This window comes from Paralichthys olivaceus, chromosome 18, assembly GCF_024713975.1.
Source record: "Paralichthys olivaceus isolate ysfri-2021 chromosome 18, ASM2471397v2, whole genome shotgun sequence".
Classification (NCBI taxonomy): Eukaryota; Metazoa; Chordata; class Actinopteri; order Pleuronectiformes; family Paralichthyidae; genus Paralichthys; species Paralichthys olivaceus.
The window spans coordinates 929,383-952,536 of NC_091110.1; the positions used below are offsets into that span (position 1 = coordinate 929,383).

At 43.6% G+C, this 23,154-nt stretch overlaps 1 long non-coding RNA gene across 1 annotated transcript in view; it reads left to right on the forward strand.

Annotated features, from left to right (window-relative positions):
* The window catches only part of LOC138405483 (uncharacterized), a 146,449-nt gene extending 131,132 nt beyond the window's left edge, over positions 1-15,317 (forward strand). Inside the window, exon 2 of the long non-coding RNA XR_011239225.1 lies at positions 9,960-15,317. This is a non-coding gene — a long non-coding RNA (uncharacterized lncRNA). The remainder of the gene's footprint in view (positions 1-9,959) is intronic.
* Positions 15,318-23,154: the final 7,837 nt, after the last annotated feature.

The following is a 23,154-nucleotide window of genomic DNA, read 5'->3' on the forward strand; positions in this document are numbered from 1 at the left end:
CTCAGCTCCACGGTGGAGCAGGTGCTGTTGGCCGTGGGGGAGCAGGTGGGTCATGAGAACATCTCCTACGCTTCCAGGATGAACAAGGCACTGGTGATCTTTTTTAAACATCCGGACACGGTCGCTAAGCTCATTGAAAGCGGTCTAACGCTAGAGGATGAGTTCATTCAGGTGTCCCCGCTAGCGGTAGCTTCCACCCGGATCACCGTGTCCGGCGTCCCCCCGTTCATCCCCAATGAAGCTCTGGAGCGAGAGCTGAGGCGCTTCGGGAAGTTCGCGAGCGGGTTCCGCGCGGTGGCTCTGGGGTGCAGAGACACGAAGCTGAAGCACGTCCAGTCTCTGCGGAGACAAGCGTTTATGTTTCTGGACAACGAGTCTCAGACACTGGACGTGTCTTTCCGGGTTCGCTACGAGGAAAGTTTTTATATGGTGTATGCGAGCTCGGGAAGCATGAAGTGTTTTCAGTGTGGAGAAGTGGGACACAAAAAAGTGACGTGCCCGAACGGAAGAAGGGCTGGGGGGGCCGCTGGAGCGGAAGGAGGGGAGGGCAGCGCCGGGGTGACTCGGCCTGCGTGGGGCCGGTCGGCTGGTGCTGCTGCGTCCTCTGCGGCTGATGTTGCTGATGCAGCGGGTCCAGCGGAGCCCGAGGCGGCTGCGGTGGTGCCGGTGGCTGAGCCTCCTGGGGCGGCGGAGGCAGTTCCGGTGGCTGCGGCTCCCGGTTCGGCGGAAGCGGTGCCGGTGGCTGCGGCTCCCGGTTCGGCGGAAGCGGTGCCGGTGGCTGCGGCCCCCGGTTCGGCGGAGGCAGTTCCGGTGGCTGCGGCTCACGGGTCGGCGGTTACGGAGGTTTCGGTGGTACCGGTGGCGGTAGTGCCGGTGGCCGCCGTGAAGACGAGATGTGAGAAACAGGTTTTAATAAAAAAGGTGGTTGCTGCGAAGCAGGAGATGCAGTGTGGTCCTGTACAGCAGGCAGAACCGGTACAGGCTGAAGTAGTCAACAGTCAGGTTAGTGAGATGGACGTGGAGGAAGATTATGAATCGGACAATGTTTCTCTAGCTGACAGCGTCTCACTAAGCGCAGATTTATATTCATTAAAAGAGGTCAATGACTTTTTAGATGAATCGTTTGGTAAAGCAGTGGAGGTAGGGGAGTTCTTCCCAGACATAAAAAAGTTCATCCAGACAGCCAGTACCCTCCAGAAGGTGGTGGGGACGGATGTCCTGGATGAGAAAAGAAGATATAGGCTGAGGAAGCATGTCACTGCAGCTAAAAAAGGTCTACCATGTAATACACGATCCAAGAGAAGGAAAAAGTTGTAGAATAAATTAACTATGACCATTCATCACTGGGTGTTTTCTTTCTGCTGTATATACCTGTTTGTCTTTTTACACTGTATTTTTTATCCTATCATGGCATTAAGGGTAGCCTCATTAAACATAAACGGGGGTAGAAGTGCTCAGAAAAGGTTTTTAGTATCAGAACTTTTTAAAGAAAAAAAGCTGGATGTCCTTTTTTTACAGGAGACTCACAGTGATCGCCTGAATGAGACAGACTGGGGAGTATGGTGGGGGGGGCAGCACGTACTCAGCCATGGCTCTAACCTGAGCGCAGGAGTTGCTGTTTTATTTTCTCTCTCATTAAACATGACAATTCTATCCAGCACAGAGAGCGTGGCAGGCAGGCTTCTGACTATAAGAGTGGAAATACACAGTATTATTTTTAATTTAATCAACGTGTATGCACACAACCAAGGCACTGAACGGGTTACTCTTTTTAAATTATTAAAGAACATGTTGGGTAGTGTTGGTCAAGGGGAGTGTATAATAATGGGGGGGGATTGGAACTGCTGCACAGATGTCAATCTGGACCGAATAGGACAGGAGCTCCATCCTCAGTCCTCCTCTTTCCTGGGCCAGACAGTCAAGGAGGCAGATCTAGTGGACGCCTGGAGGAAGCAGCATCCTTCAGCCAGGCAGTATACCTGGATAAAGATAACAGACGGCAGGATCCATGGTGCCCAGCTGGACAGATTTTACATATCCGCTCCTTTTATCACCCGTGTGACAAACTGTCAAATTCACCCAGTTGGTTTCACTGACCATCAGTTAGTTCTAGTAGATCTACTTTTATCTCCTGCTAAAAAGCCTGGATCTTTCTGGCATTTTAATGTTAAACTTTTAAAGGACTTAAATTTCTGTGGGAATTTTAAACAGTTCTGGGCCAACTGGGAATCAAAGAAAGAATTGTTTCCCTCCCTGAGTCAGTGGTGGGAGGTTGGCAAGGGCCAAATTAAGGTGTTCTGCCAGCAATACACTGCCTACTCTTCAGGAAACATTAAAAGAGCAATGGAGAAGCTAGAGGCCGACATAAAGGAGCTGGAAAGTGTACCTACCAACACAGAGACATTAAAAGCTAAAAAACAACAACTGAACTCCTTTCTCCAAGAGAAGGCCAAAGGAGCTCTGGTTCGAGCGCGGTTCCAGAAATTAAAAAAAATAGATGCACCCACCACTTTCTTTTTTAATCTGGAGAGATCCGTGGCCCAGGGGAAGCAGATGGTGGGTCTCCGGCTGCCGGATGGGAATATAACAGCAGAACCAGCCGAGATGAGGAGACACGCGGTGGAGTTTTATACCGACCTGTTTGGGGCAGAGGAGTGTGACAGTGAAGCTGTGGCCGAGCTGCTGCAGGACCTCCCACAGCTGAGTCCAGGTGAGAGAGACATCCTGAGCTCGGACATCACGCTGGAGGAGCTGACCACTGCAGTTTCAGATGGCTGCAGGCAAGTCAACAGGTTTGGATGGATTACCGGCAGATTTTTAAAAACATTTCTGGAGCATTATGGGACAGGATCTGCTGGATGTCTTGAAGGAGTTGTTTGGGAAGGGGCCTCTTCCAGCCTCCTGCAGATGAGCCGTAATATCACAGGGATCTGACCCTGCTGAAAAACTGGAGACCCATCTCTCTGTTATGTAGTGACTATAAGGTTTTATCTAAGGTTTTAGCAAATAGATTCAAGGTTTTTATGGAAGTGCTTATTGGTGCTGACCAATCTTATTGTGTACCAGGTAGGTCAATGCAGGACAATTTGTTTTTAATGAGAGACATTTTTGATTTGTGTAAAACATATAATATTAATATTGGCATTATTTCCATTGACCAAGAAAAGCGTTTGATCATGTTGATCGCTCATTCCTGTTTGCCACACTGCAGACTTTTGGTGTCGGGGAGCACTTTCTGTCCTGGGTGAAATTATTGTATAATGATACGTGTTGTGTGGTGAAGGTGGGGGGAGGGCTGAGCCGACCGGTACCAGTAGAAAGAGGGATCAGGCAGGGATGCCCCATCTCAGGCCAACTGTACAGCGTGGCCATCGAACCTCTCCTGTGGCGGCTCAGGACTCGGCTGAAAGGCCTGCGTCTGCCTGAGCTGGCTCACAGCCCCCCGATAGTAGTGTCAGCGTATGCGGACGACGTGAACATCTTCGTCCAGGATCAGGATGACATACAAGAGTTAGAGGGAGTTTTTTCATTGTATGCGAAGGCTTCATCAGCAAAAGTGAACTGGGGAAAGAGTGAGGCATGTGTGATTGGTCAGTGGGACGCAGGGAGAGTACCCCGTCTCCCTGGGAACCTGACATGGGAAGTAAAAGGGTTGAAAGTCCTCGGCTTGTATATTGGCAGTGAAGAGATAGAGAGGCAGAACTGGGAGGGAGTGCTGGGGAAGGTGCAGGTCAAGTTGTCTAAATGGAAATGGTTGCTACCCCAGTTGTCCTACAGGGGAAGAAGTCTGATAGTCAGTAACCTGGTTGCAGCATCCCTGTGGCACAGACTCCAGGTGCTCACTCGTCCACCTGGACTCATGGAACAACTACAGAGGCTGCTGGTGGATTTCTTTTGGTCGGGGCATCACTGGGTGCGGGCGTCCGTGCTGTACCTCCCGGTGGCAGAGGGGGGCCGTGGACTTACAGACATCATCACAAGGACCGCTGCTTTTAGACTGCAAGCCGCCCAGAGGCTCCTGTACGGCTCCACACTGTGCTGGTCGGCTGTGGCACGCCTGCTGCTCTGGAGAGCCGGGGGCCTTGGGTATGACAAACAGCTGTTCCTGTTGAACTCTCCACAGCACAAAATAACTGGACTCACTGAGTTTTATACCTCGGTGATGGATGCATGGAGGACGCTCAATTTCAAGAGGCCTCCTGACCCCACGCCTGGGATGTGGCTCTTTGAGGAGCCACTGTTTGACAATAGTTTCCTAGTTACCTCAGTCCTGACATCCACAACGGTAAAGGAAAAGTTCAGGGAGGCAGGTATAGTAAAGCTGGGCCACCTGACCCGGACGACACTTGAGAGGCTGGCGGAGGTGACAGGAATGAGATCCACCAGAGTGCTGCGGAGCCTCGTGGACGAGGTGTGGCAGGTGCTGCCCCAAGCCCTGAAGACCTTTGCCCAGAACAAAAGTCAGGCGGACCAGTGGACCAGAACAAAAGAATACGTTTTCCCTATCCTGAAGGTGAGTCCTGCAGTGGGGGAGTGGAGAGAAGAGAGCGGCCGACTGCTAACCCTCAGGACTCCAGCACTGGGCACTTTCAACACCTGTGCAGGGAAAAAACTGTACCACAGCTGCGTGAAGGTCCTGAACTGTCGCTCTCTCGAAGGAGTCAGGGAGTCCAGGTGGACTGAGGTTTTTGGCTCAGACTATTCCCCTAGTGGCAGCTGGCGGGTCCTGTATTAACCTCCTGTGGAGAGACGGATGGCAGACATCCAGTGGAGAATTATACATGGAGCTCTAGCTACAAACAGATACAGAGCTCACCTGGACCCAAGCACTGAGGGGGGGTGTCCATTCTGTTCACTGCCTGAGACCCTGGAGCACTTAGTGGTGTCCTGTCCCAGGTTAGCTGACATGTTTAAACAGCTGCAGGAGTGGGTGGGGGGGTTAGGAGAGGTTTTCTCTTTGCCACTTTTTGTGTTTGGACCCAAGTACACAGCAAGGAGGAAACATACCATGGTTTTAATGAATTTTATTTTTCTAATGCAAAGATGGCAACGTGGATCAGTCGGAAAAACAAAATGGCTGGGAGAGGCTGGACGGATCCGCTGCCCTGTGTGAGGGGTTTTATGGCAGCTCGGCTGAGTATTGAACATGCGTATTTTACACTGACTAACAATTTGGAGGGTTTCAGGGCTGTGTGGGGGGTGGGACAGGTCCTGTGCTCACTGGGGGAGAACCAGGCTCTGGTTTTAACTTTTTAGGGTTGGTGTCTGATGTGTGCGTAATATAATGGTTTTTATCCCTTTGTCTTTGCAAAATTTGTTGAGAAATTAGGATTTTTTTTCTTTGACAATGTGTCTTAAATAAAGTTATTTAAAAGTCAAAGTCAATTGGTTGGTTCTTAACTGTCTTCTAATTGGTTGTTTCTTAACTGTCTTCTAATTGGTTGTTTCTTAACTGTCTTCTGATTGGTTGTTTCTTAACTGTCATCTTATTGGTTGTTTCTTAACTGTCTTCTGATTGGTTGGTTCTTAACTGTCTTCTTATTAGTTGTTTCTTAACTGTCTTCTGATTGGTTTTTTCTTAACTGTCTTCTTATTGGTTGTTTCTTAACTGTCTTCTAATTGGTTGGTTCTTAACTGTCTTCTAATTGGTTGTTTCTTAACTGTCTTCTGATTGGTTGGTTCTTAACTGTCTTCTAATTGGTTGTTCTTAACTGTCTTCTTATTGGTTGTTTCTTAACTGTCTTCTAATTGGTTGGTTCTTAACTGTCTTCTAATTGGTTGTTTCTTAACTGTCTTATAATTGGTTGTTTCTTAACTGTCTTATAATTGGTTGTTTCTTAACTATCTTCAAATTGGTTGTTTCTTAACTGTCTTCTTATTGTTTGTTTCTTAACTGTCTTCTGATTGGTTGTTTCTTAACTGTCTTCTGATTGGTTGTTTCTTAACTGTCTTCTAATTGGAGACTGCAGTGAAACATGGGGGGGGGGGGGGGGTGCAGCTCATCCTGCAAATACAACAACAGTACACTCAGTGTGTGCATACTCTCATCCTGGAAGGCCTGAACTTTATTAGTTTGGGAGTTCAAGCTTTCTCTCTCCTCAGGCTGTAATTTGATACACCTCTTCACAGGGAGTGAGTGGGAGGAGGTGTGCAGTTTTCTGTGAGGCACGTACGTATGATTGGGAAGGTGAGAGGGTGGGGGCAAACTTTTTGATTTCCTGCAGCAGACAGACTACTGATCATCCTGAGCTAGGGTCCCATATTCTATACTTTTGGGAACCAGTCCGGTCTTGGTGGAGTATTCTACTCCACCAGTGAGGCAAAAGACAGGCGTCATCATAACATTTAGTTGGACATGAGGAAGATTTGTAGACAGACAAAAAAAAGTGTCTAACATGCCAAACCCTGGTCTACTAATTCCACATATGTTTGTGAGTCTCTCTGTCTGTCTGTCTGTCTATTTATGTGAAATGCATATCTCACGAGTCATCGTAGTCATCTTATTGGCATCATGCTTGACACATAAATTTGGTGTGATTTGGACACGCCATAGTTCAATATTAATACAATGTGAATTCAAATCTGGCAGTGAATGGGGGCTCATTATTAGGGATCTTACGTGATATGTCCATGTGTTGAGTTGTTGTTTGTTGTACAATGTACTGTTCTGCAGCTGCTGTAGCAGTTTGGCCCAAGACGAATTTCGCTATGGAACAGTAAAGTATATTTGATTTGATTTGAAAACTGACTCTCATTATGCTACAATATTGTACGCTCTACAACATCTACACACACACAAACACACGACATGTAACCTCTTGGTTCAACAAGTTGAACAACAATGATTGTAACTGATCATAATTCAAGGTCAGCTTTAATTTGCCTCAATTCGAGATACCTTAAATTAAGTTTAAAGTGAGAATGTCATTGTGGAAATCCTGAACTTGAATAGTGACTAATGAAGCATTGTGTTAGTGCTCAGCTACCGATAGGTTCATGGGTGCTCGTCAGTCACTCACCAATCACAGCCCATTCTCTCACCAAAGCGGTCCCTTTAAATACGACCTCATCCTCACTGATCCCTGCTCAGCTATAACACTTTTAGCACTGTAATGGAAATGTTTGTGTATGTATAATTGCATGAGCAGACATGTACTGTATGAGGAGGACTGACCAAATGGTTGACCAAATTGTTAATCTAAAAGGGCAACCTTAAGGTTTACGATGGTGGCTTAAGAGACTTGAGTTTTATGGCCTCGAGAAACCACAACTTTATGGTATCTCGTTGTATCTCTGATTGGGATCAAACAACTGGGATCTCACAGGGGGTGGTCATCCACAGAACATGTAAACAAAAGGACAGGATGTCTCCTCCACTGAGTGAAACTACAGAAGGGTATATATACCTTTGCATGCTTAGTGGGAGGGGGCTGTGAGTTATAAGAACACAGATTCTCCTATGTTCTTTGCTCATTTGTGCATGTCAATCAGGTGATGTGTACTAATGAGTCCATCTGCAGATGCTGAATTAAACTTACAGGAAGAAGTGTTTGACTTTGTGCTTGTTTCACAGAAATTGCCACCACAGCACAGAGTACAAACACGGTTGTGGTAAATCATCTTGCCAAAGTACCTTGCCTGCTACGCCCACTGGGGAGTTCTGCATATGTTCCCTGTTTTATATTAGCACGCTGCTCAGCTAACCAGGGAACATCCAAAGAATGGAGCCTTCAGCGCCAATCATAACTGTGTCCCCATTTGCAACAAATGGGTAAATCATAAGAAAGGGTTCCTGACTGAACTCGGAATTAAATGATTAATATCTGAAACTATAATAGTTCAACTGAATTGTAGATATCTAATGTTATTTTAATGCTACCATTACCTTTCTTGACATGTACTGTAGATGCTTGAGAGAGTGTCTGAGCCAGGGACAGTAGACATCACTAAGGTTCCATCAATAAGGTGAGCATTGAAACACTTGATATTTTACAATATACTGTGATGTAGATTCTCAGAAAGTAACAGAAATTTGTGGGGAAAAATTGTTTGCAGATGCTATGAATGTCATGTTAATTTCTGACACTCAGTTCACATTTATAGAGTTGGCTTGTTTTGTCAAGAAATCATCCATGTAAAATAAAAGAACATCGAACAAATTATTTATCATGTATTGCTATATTTATTTCTTTACCATTTTCACATTCAGTATGGCCAGAGGCATTATGTTTTCAAGTTGTCCATCCATCTGTCTGTCCCATTCATGTGAATGCGATATCTCATGAACAACTACGTTATGTTGGTATGGTCAAAAGTTCAAGCTCACATGACTTTGCATTGTTTTGAATACAATTTATCAAGATTGTCCAAAGGAAATATCATTACATGTGGCACAAACATTAATTTGGACTCAATGATGACTTGAATAGAATTCAGTTGTCAAAGATCAAATGGCAAGGATACTGGGACCTCACAAAGCACACTTCTTGCCTTGTAAATGCGATATATCCGAAATGCCTTCAGGGAATTCTTTCACATTTGGCACAAACATTCATATGAATTTGGGTTTCGTTTTGGTAGCCAAATGTCACAGTGTTCTCACAAAGTACGTAAATATTTTTCCTTAAATTGATATCTAAAGATCAGCTCATGAGAATGTCGTCAAACTTGGTAAAAATATTAACTTCAATTCAAAGATGAAGGATTTTATTCCCTTCGAAGTTAAAGGTCAGAGTAACGTCACTGTGAATGTGATATGTTAGGACTGTCAGTAGGGAATTTCATTATATCTGGTAACTTGGACTGCTTGAGGGAATTTCTTATCAACGTTACATGAGTTGTCACTTGGATTTCAGCCTCTAGCTGGTCAGGTGCCTAAACAGGGTTTGCAGCCTCTTGGTTCTGGTGATTTTTGGGAAAATTACGATGCCTTTCGGGGCCTTCCCAAGGGCCTAGGAGCCCCAAATTTGACCCACTGGTCACGAGGGGCTCTTTGAGCCTGCATTACTGATTTTAACCAAAACCGCAGAAGGGCCCAGGTGACCTTTGTGACCTTTGGTATCAATTAAGCCCATTTCTAAGGGCTCCATTTTGATAGCCGTACAGAGTACATATGGGTATGAGAGGGAAGAATGTTGATCGGGGGGCCTACGTAATCGCAAAGGTGTAACTTTCAAACAGTTTGAGGCTTTTTTGGCTGAAATGAGGGGCCAGCATATTCTAGGATTTACACTAACTTCTGATTCCCCTTTCATTATAGATTGCAATTTGACGGGCCTCCAGCAAATGCCAGAAAGCACGTAGAGCTTTGAAACCACGACAGGAGCCTTCTTTATAGAAAGCCCATCCACCTATTTCGGCCTGGTGTCCGCAGGCGCGAAGGAAAAAAAGTTGTGCCTGGTTGAATTAGGCAGTCAGACAGGTTCTGACACTTGTTGCTTTTGTGACACAAGGAATATTGTGCTTTACCAGCAAGTTAGCTGAAGTAGCAGAGTAACATTAAATTTCTCATATTCTAATACTTGAGCATATTCATGTTATGGTTATAATGTTTACTGTCAGTTGCAGCAGTTAGAGAACAGTATTTTTGTGTATTCTTGTGTTTTATGTTCAACAAGTTATTCTAACACCAGCAGCAGTAAGAGCAGGTGTAGTTACCAGAGGGATCCAGCAGAGCGAGCATGTAGCTTTTTAGGAACGTTAAGAGACACCTCGCTTACTCCCTTCAGTCGTAATGCACATGATTTGAGAAAGAGAGAGACAGAGAGAAGTGGAGAAGTGCTCTGTGGATGATGGGAGTTTCCTCTGCAGTCTAGACCTATAGCAGCTTAAGGGATGGTTCAGGACTCACCTGATCCAGCAAGGCTTTATCAAAAAGGAATGTTTAAAGTTTAACCGTAAATGCACAGAAGTTGTCTGCCTGGTAGCTGAATGCTCTACCTCCTGTTCTACTCTTACAGACTCTTGGAACCACAAGAGAGCCTGTGATTTGGGAATGAAAACACCTACTGTAGATGCTTGAGAGAGAGTCTGAGCCAGGGACAGTAAATATGGTTGAGGTTCCATCAATAAGGTGAGTAATTAAAAATGTGATACCTTACAATATACTGTGATGTAAACTGTGTTCTGAGAATGTTTTGGAAATCTGTGGGGATTTATGTAGGCAACATAAGCTTGACAACTTTTACCATTTCTATTGGGGAGCCAATTTCATGGCTATGCTCAGTATCAAATTCTAAATCCATATCAAAAAATTGAGGAATAAAAAAATATGAAAAGATGAGGAGGGCGGTTGATTTTCATGTGATTTTTACTGTGTTGTAGACTGGTTTGTTTTAAATGTCCCCCAGGCAAAATGGAACATGCGTAACTTGTAGTGACTACAGTACCAGTATAGTGCCTGGAAAAGATAATTTTGGATACATGCATGATACCTCGAGCTGCAACTGACAACTAACACAGAAAGTGAGGGTAAACAAATGCATGTAAGAGGCATTGTCATCATTCACAGGGTCTTCTCCTGTGTCTTTTCACTCTGTAATGTGTATACTGATGACTGCTGCAGCTGGCATGACAACAGATTACTTTTCAAATTTGCTGATGACTTGGTGACAGTCAGTCTCCTCCATGTGGATGAGAACAGCCATGGTCCCACTGTGGATTATGAATCTGTATTGGTGTGACTGTGCATTTTTAGTACTAAATGTGACAAAAACCAAGGACATGAGTTTTAGGCATCAGCCCTCAAACTCTCAGAGTACTATCATCAAGGGGCAGGTGGTAGACTTTGTAGAGAACTACAAGTACCTTGGGATGATTATTAACTATGATCTCTCTGATGTTCCTGATGATGGCTGTTCGTATTACGGATAGCAAGTGACTGATCCCTTATTCAGTAGAACATGTACTTGTACAATGTAACTTGTACAATGCTCAATGATATAGATATCCTTTTCAGATTTCTGCAACATACCTTGTAATTTTATCCATAATTAATTATGAAAATAAATCCAGTTTATGATTTGTGATATATGAGAATTTGATTCTGACTGATCATAATTCAAGGTAAGCTTTAATTTGCCTCAATTCAAGATACCTTAAATTAAGTTTAAAGTGAGAATGTCATTGTAGAAATCCTGAACTTGAATTGTGACTAATGAAGCATTGTGTTAGTTCATGCAGGACACGGAGTCATGTGCTCAGCTACCGATAGGTTTATGGGTGCTCATCAGTCACCCACCAATCAGAGCCCATTCTCTCACCAAAGCGGTCTCTTTAAATACGACCTCATCCTCACAGCTCTAACACTTTTAGCACTGTAATGGAAATGTTACATTTTTGTATGTATAATTGCATGAGCAAAGATGTATGTGGAGGACTGACCAAATGGTTGACCAAATTGTTAATCAAAAAGGGCAACTTTAAGGTTTACGATGGTGGCTTAAGAGACTTGAGTTTTATGGCCTTGAGAAACCACAACTCTATGGTATCTTTTAGTATCTCTGATTGGGATCAAACAACTGGGTTCTCACAGGGGGGGTCATCCACAGAAAATGTAAAGAAAAGGACAGGATGTCTCCTCCACTGAGTGAAACTACAGGAGGGTAATAAACACCTTTGCATGTTTAGTGGAAAGGGGCTGTGAGTTGTAAGAACACAGATTCTCCTATGTTCTTTTCTCATTTGTGCATGTCATTCAGGTGATGTGTACTGATGAGTCCATCTGCAGATGCTGAATTAAACTTACAAAAAGTAGTGTTTGACTCTGTGCTTGTTTCACAGAAATTGCCACCACAATTTTGACGTTGTCGGCAGGATCACTCGTGTGAGAGGACACTCTGGATCTCAGAGATGAAAGGTAAAACTGCGCAGGTAGTCTGGGACTCTGACCTCAACCTCCCTGACAAAAGAGGGTAGAGACGTGAGGGCCTGATGCCTGAGAACCAAAGAGTGCTCTCACTGCTGTAATCTGGGGGACCAAGTAGCACAGAGACACTGTCTTTCTGGGAAGACAAATTCAGAAGGGAAAACGATTCTCTCACTTGCAATTAGGAGTGTTGAGCTCCTTCCTGATTAGACTTTATCATTGTCAGACATACACCAAAAGTAGGGACATCTTTTGGATGTGATTGATGAAGGATCAAAGATCAAATGGCAAGGTCAATAGCACCTCACAAAGCACACTTCTTGCCTTGTATATGTATATATATATATATATATATATCCAAAATGCCTTCAGGGAATTCTTTCATATTTGGCACAAACATTCACATGAATTTGGATTTCATTTTGGTAGCCAAATGTCACAGTGTTCTCACAAAGTATGTTAATATTTTTCCTTAAAATGATATATCAAGATCAGTCTATGGGAATGTCGTATGGGAAAGGTTCATCTTCGGAACTAATGTTGCAATTTTTAGCTTCTCTCGCCATCTCCAGTACTTTCTTGCACGCAGAGCCACTTTGTGAACAAAAGCTTATTATAGCCATATTGCATTGTACTTCACATGTGCATCTGATCATGCTTATAAAACTGTGTTTTCCTCCTCTCCTGAGGACTCTCTGGTTGTGTCTAACATCTTCTGGTCTAGTTCCAAGAGGCTGTTTCACTCACTGACCAACAGAAGTCACTGTTGTGCATTCCGAATCCCAGCCCTCACATTTCGCTTTCCAAATCACATGATGACCAGTGGAGGGACCTTGGACCATCATGTCAGACAGTCAGTGACTGGAATTTAACCATGATGCATGATGTCATGAATGCTTTCAGTTTCAAATTATCTCCAAATCAGTGTTTTCCTGCCACATGATCATTGTATGTGGTTGATGACTATCTCCATTCTCATATCATAGCATAAATGCTTTGGGCCTTATCAGAAACTGTAATTATCCCCTGCCCTGATTCACCTGTCACTGTTTCCAGTTAAGAAAATCAGAGTGTTGTATATTGGGGTAGCGATGATGTGAAGATGATGAAAGAATCGCCGATTGACACCGCTTGATTGTTTGAAAGGTTTATTACAAAAACTTCAGCATCAATACAAGCACTGCAGTCTGCCTGGAGAGAGATCCGGGGCCAATGTGAATCTCTTCTCCCAACAGCTTCAACTCCCCATTTATATAGGAGAGTTATTTTTGTGAATCTAAACAAAACACATCTGGCCCACCTCATCTGTTTGGTAACAGGGAGGGGATGTGTAACACAACACATGGCATTTCAGACACCACAAGAGATAAAGGTCACCCTACATTCACACGCCTTTATCAAGGCTACTGTGAACCTACTTCTCTGCTAAACTTGACCCAGTGGCAGCTGGCCCTCCACAAAGCTTGTGTGCAGTGGCTGCCTGTGAAAAAGCAGTTCTTGCCTCACGTCATGACACGACATCGTAGGCTACTCTGACTTGACACTTCTTGTTATTCATACTGTGTCTCTCATTCTCACAGAACAGAAGACCTCACATATTTCTGCTGCTAGCTGTCCTTCTTGATATGCCCAACATCACAGTGAAATGCTGTTCAACCTTGAATCCAGCCACGCTTCTCCCGCTTCCAGATAACGGGTGGAGAACACAACTGTGTTGCTGAACTACAAGTCCTGACCTTTCTGATGAACTATGACTTGATTGTGTATGTAGATGGGTCCGCCTCACGTTATTAACTTTGTTGGTTTTTCTGTCTATTCTGATAGTGACATTCTCCTCTCTGGTCCTCTTCCTCATCACCTCTCAGCCCAGGCAGCAGAACTCATTGTGCTCACTGAAGCATGCAAATTGGCTACTGGTAAACACTCACAGTTTACACAGACTCCAGATATGCATTTTGGTTTCACTCATGATGTATATTTATACATGAATGTATAAAATTACTGCTGAATATCTACAGAACTGAAATATTACATACAATAGACTATACTGAAATATTACTATAGACAATGTACATCCAGACATTTAAAAACAAAAACATTTTACATGTCTAATCTGTCACCTAGCACTTGTATTCATTAAACAACTTTGGATACCAGTAATAAAGTAAACATAAGCAAGAGTAAGATAAACAAATACAGCATTTCACAAAATATTCTCTAACGCGGCTTACTTCTAATATACTGATAATATATTGCAACTCACAATTTAGAACTGTACACTCACTCAGTAACGCAAATATTTCAGCAAACATAAATATAGAATAGCCTACTTGAAACAACACCAGTCACATAGTCCTCCACAGCCCCAACTTTAAATTTGGGACGCCCTGCTAAGTGTCATTAGGCGAATATAGTATGTGACAAATATCAAACAGAAAGGGCAGAGAGAATGAGGAGAGGAAAAACGGGTAAAAAGTCTCAAAAACCCGAATTAAACGTAGACAGAGACGACGTCCAAGACACGTTAGCATCAGAGCTAACAGGAGAGGACAACGAGCTAGCAGCGGTCAAGGATGTCGAGCCCAAACAGCTGAAAAGAAGCGGCACAGTCCACTCAAGAAATGGAAAATATGGAGACAATACTTCAAGAACTACGTGATTTCCACGGACATTCTCAAGGAAATTAAGGAAGAGCTTAGGGAAACAAATAACCGGATAGACGACGCAGCCGAAGAGTGCCTGCAGCACATTGAGGATACCACACTGGAACTCCTTGAGCTACAGAAACTATTCGAAAGGATTGGTGGATCAGGTGGGATGGTCGAGGAGGGAAAACATCAGGATTCATGCGGTGAAGGAGGGAGCGGAGGACAGCGCCAGGTCTATGAATGATTTTACTGAAAAGCTTCTATGGTTAAAGCTGGAGCTGCCACCGTCTCTTCACCTTCAAATTGAGAGAGATCACCGGGCTCTAGCGTCATGCCCCCCCCCTGGAGAGGATCAAACGCCTAACCTGGCAGGTCAGTCGTGAAGAGAAGAGCCAAACACCCAGGGAGATAGAGCCAGGTTTTAAACAAAAACTAAAAGCATTTAGAAGGGAACTAGGACAAGATGTGTTGGACAGGTGATCTCTAAAGGAGGACTGAGCAGCCTTTACATATTTGGACTGTATACTTAGAAAAAATAAGGTGGTTTTTTTTTGGGAACTTGTTGGACTCTTATGGACAAAGCTGACTGCAGCACAGAGGGCCCCCTTCACTTAGAAGAAAGAGGTCATCCCTCAGAGCAGCCTTTCCATCAGGACTCATTCAGGGTCAAAATGCAGACCCCACACATGGAAGTGGTTTTTGACATCACTGGGTTTATGGTGAATGTTTGTCTTGTTGCGTTTGTTTCCCCGCTTCAGGCCCTGGTTTATAGTAGCCTTCCTTTCTCCCCACTAAATTTCACATCTAATCTCATAGTGAGTGGCACCTTGAAAATCTGGGCAACTCCCATTTGCAATAATCATTTATTCATGCCTGCTAAAATTGACCCTCGATTTAAGTCCTCCGATACGAGTGGCCTCCGCAGCTTGAGAGATATGTTCATAGGTGGCTTATTTGCAAGTTTTGAACAATTGCACACAAACTTTATGTTGACTAGCTAGGATTTCCTAAGATATTTTCAGCTACGTTTTTTTGCTAGGACTTACTCCTCCCGGTTCCCTCAAATTCCACTTCTAAATGGTGCAGATCTAATACTGACTGAAAGGTAAAACTCTTCCTAGGGGCCATATTTCTTATTTTTATCACCTCCTTTCTCCATCTATAGATATAGTGGTTAACAAAATTAGAGGGTCAGCTGGGAGAATGAACTGCAGATTACTTTGCCGGATGATTTCTGGGAAAAAGCCTTGCGAGTAGTCAATTCTTCCTCCAGTTGCGCTAGACTTAATCTAATACAATTTAAGGTAGTACATAGAATTCACTACTGTAAGGCCAGGCTTGCCAAGCTCTACCCGGCCAGATTAGATGAGGGATGCAATAGATGTTCTCAGATGTTGAGACCTAGATGTAAATAGCCTATTATTATTTAATTTACATTTTGATATTTTACATTTTTAATAGGTAAGATGCCAGTGAGCCAGAGAACTTAGTAAGAAGTAAACAGTCATTATTGAAATTGTATTTTTATTTTGCTTATATTTAATATTTTTTTGGACTGAGGTCAGAGTTCATGTGATGTCACCGGCCAGCGCCGAGAGGGATTGTGTTTTTTTTTTTACATGTTCGCCGCGGGTCGTGAGTCTGTGCATGCCGGCTGTAAAAAAACGAACATAGAACCGGAACAAATAAAGTTGCCAAACTGTGAGACGGAGTCAGGTCTACTTGAGAGTGCTACATAAACTTGGTGTTTCTGCCCGGTTGGAGTGTATTTTTTTTACGGCGCGAAGCAAGATGACGAGCGACTAACATGGACATTGTAAGAGCTAACGCTAGCTGCTAACCAAGCCTGGTGACATCTAAAGCCATATATGGTGAAGGTTAACGTTTTCTATCATGTCGGAACTGCAACAGATGTCGCCTGAGTTGGAACGTATTGCGGCAGAGACAGAAGAAAAGTTATTGACACTGAAAGCACCGGACTTGAATGATGTGTGTGCAGCACTTAGTCTTACAGTGGATGAACGTGACAAAGACTTACCTTGCAAGTTGATTCAATTCAATTTCAATTTCAATTCAATTTTATCTATATAGCGCCAATTCATAATTTACATTATCTCAAGGCACTTGTAAAGGTCAAGACCTTAAAACAATATTAACGTAGAGAAACCCAACAGTTCACACAATGAGGAAAAACTCCCTCATTAACAGGGAGAAACCTCTGGCAGAACCAGGCTCAATGTGGGCGGTCATCTGCCTCGACCGGTTGGGGTGACGAAAGAAACTAAGGGGGGAGGAAAGGAGAGATGGGTGGAAAGCAGGGGAGAGAAGAGAGAGATGAGGTGGAGAGAGAGAGACCGGGAACAATTGGGCACCAATCACTATCAGGGCTGACTATAACAATAACAATGTAGTGATCTACAACAGGATTATATATATTAATGAAATTACTGATTTGTTATAATTAATGATAGCAATGGTGATGGTAGTCGTTGTTGTCCTGCAGTCCCGGTGCCAGAGTTATCTGAAACGAGAGAGAGAGAAGAGCCAGAGGGACTATGGGAGGACAAAGTGACACTTTGACATGATGACATGTTAAAATAAATAAATAAATAAATAAACAGGTGTGGGGGGGGCAGAGAGAAAGAGGGAAGTGATGAAGTGCTCAGTGCATGATGGGAGTTCCCCCAGCAGTCTAAACCTATAGCATCACAACTAAGGGATGGTTCAGGACTCAACTGATCCACAACTAACTATAGGCTTTGTCAAAGAGGAAGGTTTTTAGTTTTACTTTAAATGCTGGGACAGTGTCTGCCTCCTGAACCCAGAGTGGGAGCTGGTTCCATAGGAGAGGAGCCTGATAGCTAAATGTTCTACCTCCTGCTCTACTCTTACAGACTCTTGAAACCACAAGAGAGCCTGTGTTTTGGGAACGAAGTGATCTACTTGGATAATAAGGTGTTATCAGCTCTTTGATATATGAGGGGGCGTGATTATTGAGGGCTTTAAATGTGAGGAGCAGGATCTTGAATTCTATTCTAAATTTTACAGGGAGCCAATGTAAGGAAGCTAAGACAGGAGTGATATGATCTCTCCTACTAGTTCCTGTCAGCACTCGTGCTGCAGCATTTTGGACCAACTGGAAAATTTTAACAGTCTTCATGGAGCATCCTGCTAATAGCGAGTTACAGTAATCTAATCTAGAGGTTACAAACGCGTGGACTAGTTTTTCAGCATCCTGCTTAGACAGGATGTTTCTAATTTTGTTAATATTGCGCAGATGGAAGAAAGCCGTCCTAGACACTAGTTTTATATGGGGGTCAAATGACATGTCTTGGTCGAACAACACTCCAAGGTTCCTCACAGTGGAGCTGGAAGCCAGACTGACACCATCCAAGGTGACTATCTGGTCAGACAGTGTTTCTCTGAGATGTTTAGGGCCAATTACAACAACCTCAGTTTTGTCTGAGTTTAAAAGTAGAAAATTTTGGGTCATCCAGCCCTTGATATCTTTGAGACATTCCTGAAGTTGAACTAGGCTATTAGATTCATCATGCTTCATGGAAATATACAATTGGGTGTCGTCTGCATAGCAGTGGAATTGTATGTGGTGCTGTCTGATAATGTTGCCTAAGGGGAGCATATATAAGGTGAAGAGTATTGGTCCAAGGACAGAACCTTGTGGAACTCCATGATTAACTTGCATGTGCATAGAGGAGTCATTGTTAACGTTAACAAATTGGAATCTATCTGATAAATATGATTTAAACCAGTGTAGTGCTGTTCCTTTAATTCCTATATGTGGTTCTAATCTCTGTAGCAGAATCTTATGATCTATTGTGTCAAATGCTGCACTAAGGTCCAACAAGACGAGGACAGAGACAAGTCCATCATCTGATGCCATAAGAAGGTCATTAGTGACTTTCAATAGTGCTGTTTCTGTGCTGTAATGGGTTCTAAATCCTGACTGAAATGTTTCCAATAAACCGTTGCTATCTAAGTAACCACACAGCTGGTTAGCAACGGCTTTTTCTAGGATTTTGGAAATGAAGGGCAGGTTGGATATGGGTCTATAGTTAGCTAAAACCTCTGGATCAAATTTGAAGGATTTTAAGCAGAGGTTTAATAACAGCTACCTTAAAAGCCTGTGGTACGTAGCCGGTTAGCAAAGACATATTAATCTGATTTAACATGGAACTGTCAATTAGGGGGAGGACATCTTTAAAAAGTCTAGTTGGAACAGAGTCCAGCTGACAAGTAGTTGGTTTAGATGATGAAACTAACGAGGTCAATTCAGGAAGATCAATAGGGTAAAATTTGTTTAGACATAAATCTGGTGCTATGGTTTCAGGACCAGACAATGTATCAGTGTTATTCACTGGAAGGAGGTGGTGAATTTAATCCCTGATGGTTGTAATTTTATTAGTGAAGAAGCTCATGAAGTCATTGCTTCTCAGATCTAGAGGAATAGATGGGTCAGTAGAGGTGTGACTTTCTGTCAGCCTGGAACCTGGGGTTGTTCCTATTTTCTTCTATTAGTAATGACGTCTTGGCGATTGGTGGAACGCCACTTCCTTTCTAGCTTCCGCGATGTCTGTTTTAGAACGCGCGTTTGGGAATTATACCACGTAGCTAATCTCCTCTGACTTACTTTCTTCTTTTTTAATGGGGCGACAGCTTCAAGTGCTGTTTTTAGTGAGGCTGCAGTACTATTTACAAAGTTATCAACTAGTGTGGGAGTAAGGTTTTGATAATCTTCTTGTATTGTACTGACACATGGCTGAGAGGGAAGTGAAGAGGGGAGCAGTTCTTTAAATTTGTGAACAGTTTTGTCGGATAAAAATCGACTATAATAGAATTTCTCTCCAGAATTGACGTAATTAACAATTCTGAATTCAAATGTAAGTAAAAAATGGTCAGACAGAAGAGGGTTCTGTTGGAATATTGTTATATTTTCTATGTCAATGCCATATGTCAGGTGAAGATCAAGAGTGTGATTCAGGCAGTGGGTGGGTTGATTCACATATTGAGTGAAACCAATCGAGACTATTATTGATTTAAATGCTGAACTAAGGCTGTCATTGGCAACATCTACATGAATATTGAAATCACCGGCTATAATGATCCGATCTGTTTTAAGAACTAGTTCTGATAAAAATTCAGAGAATTCAGATAGGAATTCAGAGTAAGGGTTGGACGGACGATATATGATGACTATATTAATTGTTTATGTGACGTCAGGCTTGGGTGGATGAGGCTGGTTCTAAGATTTTCGAAAAGAGTTATAACTTTCTTTTGGTCGGGGGTTGATAGATAGATCAGATTTAAAGAATGCTGCAACCCCTCCACCTCTGTCTGTGTTCCGAGGAATGTGAGTATTAGAGTGGGTTGGGGGCGTTGCTTCATTTAAACCTACATATTCTCCGTCTTGTAGCCAAGTTTCGGTTAAGCATAACCAGTTGAGAAGGCTTATTCTTCAGTATATAGAAGGAGAAGATATTACCACAAGGGAGGATGCGGGAATGTCTGTTTTGCTGGCATTAAATGAAAAAATTGACGAATTAAAAGAGAAATACGAGGATAGCAACAAACTCCTGCCCCATAACGCAGCCCAAGAGCACCACCCTGTGGACAAAAATAGAACAGCATCCAATGATACAGAGGGACAAAGAGAAAGCGGTTCAACTCTGAATGCAACAGCTGCTGTAACTAGACAAAATGTGTCTTTTGTCCATCCGCTGTACAGGAGAGAGTTAAAAATAACTGGACAAATTGGAGAACCAAATCAAAAGGACAAATTAACTTGCTCAAGTTTGGAGAGACAGATTCAAAGGGCACTAAAGAAAGGATATGAGGAGGGAGAAATTGTTCGAGGCTGTTATTCAAGCAATAGCTCCAGGTACAAAACTGAAGAGTTTTTTAGAAAGTAGAATAGATTTGACACTCCAAGCCCTCAGGCAATTCTACGGACCCATTACATTGAAAAAGATGCTACAGAGCTATATCACTCCCTTACACGTGCAGTTCAGGAGCCCAAAGAGACACCCATACAGTTTTTGATGCGAGCCATGGACCTGAGACAAGAAATTGTCCTGCCGTCAGATAGAGTCGAGTCTGGTTTGAAGTACAGTGCAGAACTTATTCAAAATCAGTTCCTCCAAACAGTAATGACTGGTCTTCATGATGACACTATTCAAACAGACATAAAGCCATACTTACAAAATCCCAGAGTTACAGATGAAGTCCTTCTGGAGAAAATGACAGCAGCATACAGTCTGGAAATGGAAAGAAAGAACAAGCTGTCGACCACATCAAAAGCAAAAATGATCAGAGTGGCGGCGATTGGTGAGGAAAATGTACAAACTGAACATGTGCCAGCACCAAACAAGAATAAAAGTGGTGAAACAAACAAACGTGATACACTCACGGAAAAGGTTGATCAAGGTAACAAAGCCATATGTGAAGCTATTCAGAACCTCACCACACACATCGCAAGCCTACAACAAGCCCCGCAGCCTCCCGTTCAACAAAGGAGAGGCAGTGAAGAGCCAAGTCGAAAATACAGAGCACAGTCTAGGACTGTTAATAGCAGACAATGTCGGAAATGTCAACAGTCCAACCCTGATGGAAAGTGTGATCGCTGTTACAAGTGTGGCAGGGCAGAACACTGGGCAGCGGGATGCCGAATGAGAAATGTCAACGCCAGCACAAGCAAAATTGAAGTCCTACATTGTCCTGCTAAAAACACAGAAAAAGCTGAACTTTTCAGTCTAAGAGCACCTCTCACTGGTAAACAGCTACAGACAGTGAAGCTGGTTGGAAAGAAATGTCTAGTTCGAGCTTCTTTAGGAGGAGTTGACACCACGGCACTGTGGGACACTGGTTCACAGGTATCAATGGTGGGAAACAACTGGAAAACAGAGTACCTTCCAGATGTTGAAGTGAGACCAGTCTCTGAGCTGCTTGAAGACGGCTCATTAGAGCTTTCAGCTGCAAATGGAACTGATATTCCATATAAGGGATGGATGGTAATTGAAGTCATCTTAGCCAAAGATGCTGTAGCTGGAATGAATGACAAACCCTTCCTGGTACCCATTCTTGTGGCCAACAGTGACATGGAACGCCCGATCATTGGCTTTAATGTGATCGAGGAACTGGCCCTGACCAGTGACACAAGTGAAGACTGTATTTCATCGGGTCATATGGTTAAGAGACTGAGCACAGCCCTGGAGGTAGGCTACAGAACTGCAAGAGCTGTTTTATCTGTTTTAAAAAAACAAAAGCCTGAAAACCAGCCCCACTTAGCCAGAGTAGGCAGACAACCAGTGACCATCCCAAGGAACAAAATGATGGTTGTACAGTGTGGTCGGCTAAACAAGAGTGTGGTGAGTGCATCACATGTAGTGTTTGAGCCGAACCTTGAGGCACCATGGCCATCCGGCCTAGCCATCAGAGAACAAGTGATTGAGCTTCCTACGGGAGATAATGTTAAAACCGAAGTGACTGTGGAAAATATGACTGATAATGATATTGTTCTTCGCAGTCGCACCACACTTGGCCTGTTGCACAGTGTTGTTGCCATCTACCCATTGCAGACAAAGTCGGCTGAGGAACAGACACCAAAAGCTTCAGACAGCAGTGCTGCTCCGCCTGTGCAGCAGTCAAGTGGAGAATCACGAGGTGAGCCATGGGATCCACCTGTGGACCTGAGCCATCTGTCAGAAGACCAGCGGCAGCAGGTAAAACAAATGCTCAGGGAAGAATGTGGTGTTTTTGCAAAGGATGACTGGGATAAGGGGTGCATTAAAGATTTGGAGATGGAGATACAGCTAAAAGACAACCAGCCAGTCCAAAGAACATACAATGCAATCCCTAAACATCTCTATCAGGAAGTAAAAACACACATACAGGACTTACTCCACCGAGGCTGGATCCAGAAGTCCTGCTCCTCATACTCCTCCCCTGTAGTATGCGTCAGGAAGATAGATGGGAGTCTGCGGCTGTGTATAGACTACAGGCTACTGAATGGGAAAACACTGCCTGACCGCCATCCCATTCCGAGGATTCAAGAGCTTCTGGACAACCTGGGAGGCAACTCCTGGTTCACGGTGCTGGACCAGGGAAAAGCCTACCACCAGGGCTTCATGAGTGAGAAAAGCAGACCCTGCACCGCGTTCATAACACCGTGGGGACTTTATGAATGGGTCAGGATCCCATTCAGGCTGACCAACGCCCCTGCCTGCTTTCAACGCTATATGGAGGGATGCCTGAGAGACCTCAGGGATGAGGTATGTGTCCCATATTTGGATGATGTATTGGTTTTTAGCTCCAGCTTCAGTCAACACATTGAAAATGTGAAACAGGTGCTAAGACGACAGCAAGAGTGTGGCATAAAACTGAGACCAAATAAATGTGACTTTTTCAAAAGTGAGATCTGTTATGTAGGTCGAGTTATCTCTGCCGAGGGATACAAGATGAACCCTAAAGAAGCAGAGGCAGTTCAAGCACTGAAGCACGAAACACCAACTACTGTGCGAGAGGTGAGAAAACTAATGGGATTCCTTAGTTATTACCGATCATACATACCAGACTTTTCGAGAACAGCCAAGCCCCTTTATGAACTGTTAGCAAAGCCCAAGTCTG